This window comes from Lampris incognitus, chromosome 3 (genome assembly GCF_029633865.1).
Source record: "Lampris incognitus isolate fLamInc1 chromosome 3, fLamInc1.hap2, whole genome shotgun sequence".
Taxonomy (NCBI): Eukaryota; Metazoa; Chordata; class Actinopteri; order Lampriformes; family Lampridae; genus Lampris; species Lampris incognitus.
This window is the reverse complement of record NC_079213.1, coordinates 19,489,765-19,497,708: the sequence shown is the minus strand read 5'-3', so window position 1 is coordinate 19,497,708 and position 7,944 is coordinate 19,489,765. Positions and strand designations below refer to the sequence as shown.

General features: G+C 44.4%; 1 protein-coding gene across 4 annotated transcripts in view; it reads right to left on the bottom strand.

Moving 5' to 3' along the window:
* cald1a (caldesmon 1a) overlaps nt 1–3,317 on the bottom strand; it is a 54,109-nt gene extending 50,792 nt beyond the window's left edge. For all 4 annotated transcript variants that reach the window (XR_008810018.1, XM_056276591.1, XM_056276594.1 and 1 more), the window contains exon 1: nt 3,180–3,317. The gene's annotated coding sequence lies outside the window, so the exon portion shown is untranslated. The remainder of the gene's footprint in view (nt 1–3,179) is intronic.
* Between the last annotated feature and the right edge of the window lie 4,627 nt (nt 3,318–7,944).

Below are 7,944 nucleotides of genomic sequence, written 5' to 3'. Positions count from 1 at the left end.
CTAAACAAACACGATCTAAAGTTTCATGTCTTCGTGTGATGGTAGGCGAGGAATGGTGCCAGTTTTGCCTATTCGCTGACCGTCGTCACCCGGTGAAGAGTTAAGAATTCCTTTTCCAGGCCAAGATCTGCCTCTCCATCCAAGCTCACCACATTATACAAGTTGGTGTGCGGTTCTGGATGCAGTGCATTCAAATTACATGCTATCAAATTCAAAGGCTGGAGGGAATAAGAGCGAGCATGCTAGGGGCCCGGGTCCAGGCACAAAGAGTCCTGCGAGCGTTAGCTGCTTGTTTATCACTGTCACTCCAGATGAGCTGAGCCCCGGTCGTAACGGTCCCGCTGTCCAGAAGACACAAATCCCGAAGTCGAATCGATGTGATCCCCAACAAGTGGCTGACATTCATGACAAGGGCCGACTTGATGAAAGGGAGATCCGAGGATGACAAAACTGCTTATAATTAAGGGTGCAAGAAAGCGTGACATTTGAAACATGCTTGACATCATGTCGGTGGTCCATTATAAGGAGAAACCAGGGAGCAGCTCTGGCGCTTGCTGAGAAGAACCGGTGCATGTTTAGGCCAACGTGTCAACATGTAGTCACTTGAAATCGCACCACATGTGGTGAAACTTAACAGTGAACACAGTATAGGTAAACATCATTATTAAAAAAGAAAAGAAGTGAATCAACCGATCATTTGTTTTCGCACTAATTCCCTCTGCCAGGTTTTCCAATCTATTTATATTCTGTTTGCCACTTGGTTGGCAGCCTTGCTTAGTGGTGGTCAGGATGTATGGCCTTTCTTCCAAGGAAACTGTACCTTACACTATTTAAATAGTGTAATAGAATATACATTTGTCCAATCTCTCTCTTCTCTCTCTCTCTCGCTCTCTCTCACTCTCACACACACACACACACACACACACACACACACACACACACACACACACACACACACACACACACACACACACACACACACACACACACACACACACACACACACGTACCACAAGGAATGCCTGTGGTGCGTGTATGCACATCATGAATGCTACAGTTAACCGTGGGTTTCACATTTAAGTGCACATTTTATTACAACGAGAAAGGGACATAATCACCATATGATCCAGGCATAACTTGAATCAAGAGTGGAGAGTGGGAGAGAGGCCGAGAGAGCGAGAGAGAGAGGGAGAGAGAGAGGGGGAATTTGTGCAACTAGAAGCCTTTACCGCACAGAGCAGTCCAGATACCAGACTCCGGAAATGCAGGGCAGTGTTCCCTACATCCTGCCTGCCCGGCCCTAACCCGGCCCTGGCTCTAACTCCACACTGCCAAGCTCCTGTTATCACTGCACACAATTATCTCCCCGTTCCACGTTCCCAGCCTACACCCTCCACCCATCGTGCAAACGTCAAGAGTAGGGCTAGACGATAATACAGTAGTTTATCGTCTTTCAGTGACAAGGTCCTGGGATGAAATTCGGGTATTGTCATTTTTGCCGTCCAACATAATGACGACGAGAAACAATGACCTAAAGATTTCTCATCAATTGAGCTCTGAAATATTTGAGGGAGTGTTATCTGAAAACTAGTTTTGTTTGATATTATACTTTCCATTATAAAACAGCTGTGATGAACCTCATTTGGATTCTTAATCATTAGAAATATTTTTGCACATGTAAGCAGATATTAATGATATTTATTCTACAGCGTGTAAAATTCTATATGATTTTCCCGCTAATGTTTTCCATATCACCCAGCACTACCTCAGACTCCCATACATGCATGTACATATGCATGTAGTATATCTCAGCACCAAACTGTCTGATCCTGGAAAGATGTGCAGGCTATGTGTGCGCACACGTGCATGCACACACATGTGCAGGACCAGGGAAGCTGAAAGAATACTGCACAACTGTTATGCATTGCAGAGGCTATTCCAATCATCTGTCACCAGGTGAAGCCTGCTCCTCGTACGGGGCAGAGGGCATTCCCCACGTGTATTCTAAACACCACACAACTTATCAGATAACGTTTCACGGACAATTACTGCATCGCCTCTGGCCCCAAATTATTTGCAAAAGACCCTACACACCTAGCCTCTGCAGCCCCGCCACCCTGTTCCATTTTTCCATGCTGCCACATCACAGATATTTCTATGTAATATAGCCGAGATCAAAAGACTGGCTGGCTAACCTGAGTATGCTGAAACTCAGATGTAGCTCTTGCCTCGGGGACGGACAGCATTGCAAAGAATGTGATACGTTGCAAAAAGAAAAGAAGGAAAAAAAAAAGATTGGTGGATTCATCTTGTGAGGAGTGCTCCTTTTGGTCCCAAAAACTGGCGAACATACAGCTTTGGCTCAAGGAGACGCAGGTTGTGTAGAGGTCTGCACACCCAACTACTCCATCACCGGTTACTTGGAAAAACTCTTTAAGAGGCCCCACAGTGTGTTGTTGGCTATGAGGGGCCCCATCTTTGGGAGCCAGCCTGCTTTATCAGTATTCTGGTTCCTCCGCATCCCGCAGCACGATCAGCTTGGTCTCTCACAGAAGGAAAACCATAAGTATTGAAACCACTGGGATTACTCATTTGTACGTTTTTCAAGTCACGTGACATGCGAATTAAGCGCCGCTTCATTAATGGGCCTTTGTCGTTGTCAGGTTAAAACCTGTAGGCAGAGTCATAGGGAGGTGCGGACCGATTTGAAGACCGCCCCCCTCCCATAAACTTTGTCCGATAAGAATCTGATGGGAAAACTGACATGCAGGCCCTTTCCTACCGGCCTCAAGATGACGAAAAAAACCCAACAGGGAGGGGGAAAAAAACCAGCACTTAATGATCCGTGATGAAGTTTTTTTTTCTTTCTTTTGTCAAAGTTTGCTCTCCAACGTTTGCTTTCCCTCATCGTTCACAAAGAGGGGAGAGGCTTACGGGAAAAGGGGGGGGGGGATAAAAAATTAAACCACGCAACGTTTTAACAGCCAGCACATCAAAATAGAAAGCCGAAGCGTTTTACCGTAATGCACCAAGCTGTAAAACAGCATCCTGACAAAGCATCGCTAGGATCTCTCGGTGCCCATTTCGCATCTGCGTAGGTTAAAACCCCCCCATCGGATGGTTTGGCAGACCATTTAAAAAAACACCCGATAAACTTTTTTTTAAGTTTCAACGCTTACCTGTCTGCGGATGTGAACGGTGGGGGGGAGGAGGAGGAGGGGGTAAAATGTTGTGCTCTTTAAGTCGTCTGTAATAAAGGAGGCCGAGTGGAGGGATAGGAGCCGGTCTGCTGTCGCTCCGCCGCTGGATTCAATGATAAAACCGAATAGCCGAGCAAAGCCCCTCCCTTTCAAACCTAATCTCGCGCGCGCGCACAGACGTACTCGCGAGCGCCGCTCCCGCACACACACACACACACACACACACACACGCACACACACACACAGACACAGACACACAGACGAATCTGTGTTTACCGCTGGCAAGATTCAATGCATAGTATCCACAGTCTGCTCCAAATTCGCCCGGCTACCGAGTCTACCCACAACACACTGCAAAACCTGTCTGACTCAATAAAATAATGAGAGGGGGGAAAAAAATCAAGAGTTGTATACTCGGCTGAAGTTTTTTTTTGTGAAACTCCTTAATTGCCTTCAGCAGAATGTCCTTTTTTGGTTATCCTTCAAGGGCCTCTGAAAGAAAATCCTCTGTCAAGAGTGATCATATGAAATGTTAATCTTGGCAAAAAATGGCCCGTCTGCTAGAATACTCACAGGCCAACCAGTAGGCCTTAAAGCCTTTGGAGAGTACGATATCTTTGATATACTGTCGAGACACCAAATAGTGATCAAATAATGTATCTTGTAGCAACGAGAATTAACGGGAGGCTTGACAAAGTTGTCCCCCCCCTTCTCCCTTTTCAGGTTTGACCCCCTCAGCACAACACATCTCCTCCCTTCTGTTATTTGTTTTTTTTTTTTTTAAATTTATTTCTGATTTTTCCCTTTTCTCTCCCAATTTAGTGGCCAATTGATCCCTATTTTAATTCAAACACCCACCCTCGCACTGCATGCGTTCGCCAACTGCGTCTCTCCGGCCGGCAGTCTCGAAGGAGACGCCTCCCCACTTTCGTGACAAGGCGAATCCAAGCCGAACCACTGTTTTTCCGACATACACAGAGACGCATTCACATGACGAACACAAGCCGACTCCGCCCCCCTCCCGAAGACAGCGTTGCCAATGATTGCTGCTTCATCGAGTCCGGCCATAGTCGGATCTGACGAGACCGGGGCGCGAACCCCAGTCCCCAGTGGGCAACTGCATCGACACCAAGCCGATGCTTAGACCGCTACGCCACCGCGGACTCCCTTCTGTTATTTGTGATCTCTTATCTGCCAGAAAGTTTGGTGAGGATTCGAGGAGTTAGTACCCGGCGACAACACAACGGCCTCAGTGTTATACTTACTAACATGAAATAATAGCATCGAGTTGCCCCCTCTTTGTGTTGCCTTTAAAACAATGATGTGCTGGACAAAGGATGAAGTTAAGAGTATTAGGCTATTGGTGCAGAAACAAAACAGCATGTGCGCTGGTGCTCGGCTGCATATGTCGCTCAGAGATGGGGCCGTAGGAAATGTGAACTGTCTGTCTGTCGTGTGCATGCACAAATATCCTCGTGTCCAAGTGTGTAGTAGTATGCATGGGTAGATAGAGGAGAGAGAGAGAGAGAGAGAGAGAGAGAGAGAGAGAGAGAGAGAGAGAGGTTTCAGGGGCCACTTTGCTCAGCAAAACTAAAAGTTTATTTACATTCCTTCAAGTTGATGTTTTTAGATAAAACTACCTTCCCTCATCTTCCAGTTTTGTTCAGATTTGCCAACATTAAAGAAAAAAATCTAATTTGCACATGTCAGCCTAACAATTTTGAATATACTCATGCAATATCAGTTTTACAGTGTAATTTGATTGCCAAAAATGATACTGTGACTATAGGGCATGTTTATAGCTAGTGTAATACCTTGACAATCTAGAGAGCTGCTCACTGGCTATATTTATATCATGAGCTCAGGTGTTTACTTCAGCCATATCCTTGGTTTATGCTTTGCCTCATCAGGGTTATGGCTTTTCATGGATACACGCACCAGTTGTGGGACTTTCTTTTGGACATAAGTTGGTGATTGGGTCGTGAGATTGAAAAACGAGATTTGTAAAAACAGAGCATTACTGCAGCATAATGTGCATGTCCCTACACAGATATGAAGTGCGCTGTAACCCTATAACTGCCTCTCCTGGGATAGTGCTCAGCATATGGATGTCGTTCCATGTTTATCTGGCCTCAAACTGGAGTAACTGTATGGCCAGTGGCTGTTTTTTCCCCCACTGTGGGATTTGCAGCCACTGTCAGGGATGCATTTGTGTATTAGCACTTTTAGAGCCCCAGGTGAGCACAGAACTGTCCTGCCAAACTCACCTGATCCATACTATTTGTAATTTTCTCATGCCTGTGCCAGATAAAACACATGTATAGCCTAACAACCTCTCATATAGGTTATAGAGGACACGAATCACTTGTTGCTAACAAACTGAGCGTCTTTGTTTCTTACATTACAGTTAATGAAACTTTACGCCATCCTCACAGCATTTAAAGCAAGGGAAAGGGAGCAACCTTATTAAGTTGTACTCAAGTGACTGGAAAGTGCTTCACTTTACTGATGAGGGTCAATCACTCCACTCCACGCCGTGGCTCTGCAAACACCACAGCAGTTAGTTTTAGGATGACATGGGAAACAAGGCCATCTTTGGGATCAGTCAAACTTAAACATTGCAATGATTTCTTTGATGCAAGACACTGTTAAATGTTTTGGTCCTCAAAGTCTGTCTGCCATTTACAAACCACAAGATGGATGCCCGGCTGTAGCCGCAGTGAGGTCAGCACCCAGTTTATTTTTTTTAATTTTTTTTGGTAGCACATGGTCTACTCAACATTGACCATTCAGTCCACCACAAACCGCGGACCAATGAAAAATGAAAAAAGAAAAACCAACTTGATGTGTCGATCTCTTCAGCACCAGAGCCAACTTGGATATACTGGAAAGAAAGAACCCATAACAAAACCAAAAAATTGATACTATGGAGGAAATTTCAATTGTCTTGACTACCTCTGACTTTCTGCTAAAAGGTCATATTTTGAAAAGGTGAAAACCGCTGAATCAATATTGCAGAATTCTCTGTAGGAAACTGTGGGGAACATTTTGCATATTTTTATTGATGACAAACTCATAATTATATGTTAACTGATAAATCTGTTCATATTCTTTTTGCTGATTCTCAACTTACTGTACCAAAACACTCCACCTTGCATTATGTACATGGGCAAAGTTTAAACTCAACACAAATACCTGGATCACGTCTCCAACCCAAGGCAAATTCAAGTTTCATCTATTTCATCGAAGAGACGGACACAGGTTTGAAACCTTTCCCTGATCCTAGTCCCTCTGACCCCCTTCCGTGACTTAAGTTTTCATCCTGTAAAATGATTTATTGTGATCGGTTACGTGGTGTGCAGGAGGCATGGGGAGGGATTAAAAGCCTATAGCCGTAACCCACCTGCCTCAAGGTCTACTTCCATGACATCTCCAGTGGTCCCAGGACGGGTCCCTGGGAGACACCGCCACTCCAGCTATAAGTCTAATAAAAGCAAACACAGGATCACTTCTTTGTTGACTTGAACTAAACGTTGAAATTTACCAGGTGAATATGATACTTTGTCAAAATTCAAACACACAGCAGTTATGTTAAGACTGCTGTTTATAGCAGAGTTGTTTCATGTTCCATATAGTAGAGTCGTTTCATATTTCATTTAATAACAGCATAGTAGCTCTGGGATGAATTTCCAACCCGACGGGATGCACTGTAAAATAAATTTTAAAGGTACGAAAAAAAAGAGTATTCCTGAATATTTGTAAAATAGTGGCATTCAACATTTTCCGGGTTCAATCAAAGGCATTTGAGGTTTTCATTGGTTTGGACAACAGTTCATAGGAAAGTCATCATTCTGCACATTTTTTTAAATGCACATCATCACTGCACTAAACTTCACATGGCCTTTCAAGGAAGTATGAATTTATCACGACAAGAATAGATCTGCATATATGTGAGGTGAATTTCTTTAGCATAAAACGACTCAAAGATATATACTGTGAAGTATGATAGCCCCTGGTACGCCCCGTGTGCAGTGGGATTACTCGTAAAACATCTTAGACAAGGAAGGAGCAGGACCCACCACTCCTCCACATGTCTGCCCAGAGATGAGCTGACGGTGGTGGGCTGTCTCTTCTAGCATGGGCCCATCTGGTCATTGCCAGGCCATAGGCTTACTCTCTCATGACCCACAAACCGCATCCTCCTGATGTCCATAAATGGATATTTGCAGCATTGCATTCAGATAGTCATTTCCTTGTTGTGTCCCATCCAAACCATCCGTCAGCTAATTCTTCATCATTGTAGCGGGGTGGGGGTTTTAAAATGCCGTGTTTTGCTTTTAATAGAAATAGCAATGTGGCAGCCAGTATTGTTCTGGAAAATTCACTATACAAGGATAATTTTGTGAAAATACAGAGTTGCCCTATTTACAAATACACCCGATCTGATGTAACTATCCCTTGTGCAGTTTAGACTAGGGTTAGCGCCTATGTAGACAACTGGCTTAGGGGGAAAGGAGGGGTGGATGACAGCAGGAATGTCATTTAGTTTATTAAGCGGGTACCTCCCATTGCAGATGTTTTATTCAAATAGGCCAAAAACACCTCACAGAAGAATCAACAGTGAATTCTGGTGTCGCAGAGCCAAAATACATTCGGGGAGATAAAGTAAACACTTGAGATGTCATCCTAACGTTTTGGTCACACAGCCAAGACTTAATTGAATACATGATAGGGCCATCAAAGC